General features: G+C 45.5%; 1 protein-coding gene across 27 annotated transcripts in view; it reads left to right on the top strand.

The window, feature by feature from the left end:
- Positions 1 to 3,231, top strand: part of LOC102675389 (forkhead box protein P1-like) — a 237,169-nt gene that overhangs the window by 92,528 nt on the left and 141,410 nt on the right. For 9 of the 27 annotated variants that reach the window (XR_004151832.1, XR_004151835.1, XR_004151836.1 and 6 more), the window contains one exon: positions 254 to 307. The exons of the other annotated variants lie outside the window; for them this stretch is intronic. The gene's annotated coding sequence lies outside the window, so the exon portion shown is untranslated. The remainder of the gene's footprint in view (positions 1 to 253; positions 308 to 3,231) is intronic. 27 annotated transcript variants of the gene reach the window in all.

Here is a 3,231-nt window from a genome sequence, read left to right as displayed (position 1 = left end):
CCCTAAAAGCGTGGCCACATTGTCCTTGGCTGACGGGATTCGAGTTTCGATGACGGGAGACGATAGGTGGTGGTTCGACGATGGTCTTTGAATCATTCCAGTGGGAAGGATAAGTCGTGGCGACGTTTATTTATTCGGACGAATGAATTAACTTTTTTTTTCTTTTTTTTCTTTTTTTTATTTTTTTTCTTTTTTTTTTTTTTTTATGTTTCACTCTTTATTTTTAACACATAGGTGTGTTTTCTTGCTTCAGGTCAGTGGTGTATACTTCCCAGGCTTCTGAGACAAAGTGACATGGCTTGTTAATGTGAGTTGAACGATTATTTTTGTACGCGACGTGTAATTTTTTTTTCTTTCTTTCTTTTCTTTTCTTTTCTTTTTTTTTCTCCTTCTGTTTTTTCTTTTTTTTTTCTGTTTCGTCGGACGTGTCAAATTTTGTATAATTCTTTTTTCCTTTTATCGATAACTTACATCGGTCCTCGCGATATTATTTTTGGACAAGTTCCAAAACAAAGTACGTAAGTTGGACAGAGACGAAGAGAGAGGGTTGAACGAGCTCGTGGGGTCTGGCGCACGTTTTACTCCCCGTCGTTTTAGGGGGATGAACGATGCGAGACATCGATAATCGCATTTGTTGTACGACCACCGATACCGAAACTTTCGGAATTTCGTCCAGTTAAGAAGCAAGGGAAGTTTATGACTTAGGGAATATTTTATATTATTCGAGTATTCCTTTACCTCTTCCTCCCTTTCCCAACATCCAAATCTCTCTCTCTTCTATTCATCCACGTGCACTGGTATGAAAAATTTATACTCGATACCAGTCCAATCTTTCGTATTAACGGCGAATTTTTCACGACGATTAAAGCTCGAGAAACAATCTCGAGAAATCCGTGCTGTTTCGGAGTGCATTTCAGCGTACGCGTTAATTGCGAAAAGCGAGAGGGCGGAAAACGCGGAAAACACCAACGCGAATAACAGGGTGGTTTATTTCCAACTCCGGTGTTGCGAACTCTTCTCTTTTTCTCCTTTTTTTTTCCTTTCTTTCTTTTTTTTTTCCCTCCCCCCTCCTTTCTTTTTCTCTTTTTCTTTCCTCTTTTTCCCTCTTTGCTTCTCACTGTGAAGAACACTCGGCGCCAAAGTGGGAGCTAATAACATAAATGAGGAACACAGCGCGTTGCTTCTTTTTGTTCCCACCCCCGCGCGCGTTTCCTTTCTTCCGTTCGTTTTTTCGCCGGGCCAGCCGCTCTACGTATAAAGTGGCGAATATGGGGTGTGAAATGCATGTCGGTTTCACGGGGTTGCCGGGCGTGTAATAGTGGGGACAGAAAAGAGCGGTGGAGAGAGGCGCGCGTGGCAGAGAGGTCGGGTTCTGGAACGGGCTCGAGTTGCAGGAGTCAACTTGGCGCTCATTGGCTACTTGCTGGCGACCGCCACTCGCGAAACATTAGTATTCTCTGCTAATTAAAATGTAACTGAAATTGTAATGGTCTGCGTGTGGCGACGATACGCCGGGAAAACCGAGGGGGGATGGCGGACAGAGAGCGAGAGAGAATCGGAGGAGGCCGGTGGCGGTGGCGGGGCGTTACACCGTGCACCAAGGTAACGGACGATGCGTGCTTTTTCATGCTCGGCTTGGGGACTGAATAGAGGAAAACGTCAGAACGTTCCGCGGAAAAAAAAAAAAAAAAAAAAAAAAAAGACTGCATCACACCGCGATTGTTCCTATTACTTTTGTCCCGGTGTATTATGATTATCGTCGGTGATAGCGCCGCGGCAGAAAGAGGGACGAAATCTAAACGTGAAACGTAGGGAAAAATCCGCGAGCTTTTTTCTTTTCTTTTCTTTTTTTTTCGTACAGAAAGCTTATCGTCAAAATGTATATACATATATATATACGGTATTTTACGACGCGTTCGAATAGGAAAAAGAAAAAAAGAAAGACGAGAAAAGACGATAGGTGATAAAAAGAGGCCGAGTTCGGTTTCTTGTGGGTATATTCGAAAACGCGCCACCTTCCGGCCCTTAAATCACATCAACCCTCGAGGTACCCTTTTCACCTCTTTTCCCCGTTATCTCCACGCCGTCTCGTCTTTCGCTCTTATTTTATTTGTTTCGCTTATCCACGCCGTTCTGGAAGCTCGCGCAGATTTCGCGGCAATTTACTTTATGCGCGTTACGTCGTTTTCCGCCCTCTCGCTTCCACCCGGAGTGGCGTAGCCACCCTAACGGCAGTAGGTATCGTTTCATTCGACTCAGACCGCCCTCTCACCCTTACGATGTTCTTATGGGACTCACACCAGGGCCACGTTGTACGTGCACGTACGTACAACAGAAACCCGGCAACTTGTGTGGCTCGTTCTATCGTTGGGCCACCCCCGGGGTGTTGAAACTCTTCTGCACTTATTTCGCGCTAATTCACCCCTCAAGACCGCTTACACGCCCTCCTCCCCCTCCCACCGCATCCACGGCGAACCAGTTAGCTTTTTTTTCTCACGTGCCGTGAAGCAGTTCTCGTTAAGCGGTTAAGGGTGAACTCCGTTAAAGAGGGGTTGTAAATTCATTGACCGACGAAAATACTCCCGCCGGAATTCCTGGAAGCATCTTTCGAGCTTCTTCGATTTCATCGATACCTCTTTTACTATTTCTCTCTCTCTCTCTCTCTTTTCTCGTCGCGGGGGTGAATAAATAATCCACGTATACGTTGCATATCCACTTCAATTTCGATGAGGGTGGTTAGGTCGTCGAACTTGATCATCTCGATCGATATCTCGAGCAATTTTCTAATCGAATCGTTGTTCTATCCTCGTATTGTCGCGTGTATCGTCAACGAAATTCGAAAAGAGGAAAGAAGGAGAAGGAGGAGACGAAGAAGAAGAAGAAGAGAATGAAAAAGAAAAAGGAAAAGAAAAAGAGTTCTCCATTAGTAGGACATTTGCATTGAACGGTTGACAAGCGGCAACAAAGGCAGGCTCAGAATTTTCGTCGTAAATAAGCATTACGATATAATTTTCTGTCACAACAATGGCTGCCGGTGTTACAAAAGGTTTAGCCACGAGGCGACCGTCGGCTACTACCCCCGTGGACAATGAGAACGTCCGCGTTACGCCATAAATTGATTTGCGAAAGCGTTCCTGAAAAAGCTCGCTCCTCTCAGCGAGGAGAGAGAAGAGTCCGCCGTGTGGCCAGCCGGGGTGGGGCTACCCACCAGGCTTTTGAGCTTATACCGCA

Source organism: Apis dorsata, unplaced genomic scaffold (assembly GCF_000469605.1).
Source record: "Apis dorsata unplaced genomic scaffold, Apis dorsata 1.3 scaffold_58, whole genome shotgun sequence".
Lineage (NCBI taxonomy): Eukaryota > Metazoa > Arthropoda > Insecta > Hymenoptera > Apidae > Apis > Apis dorsata.
Note: the sequence above shows the minus strand (reverse complement) of the source record. Positions and strands in the feature narration are given on the sequence as shown.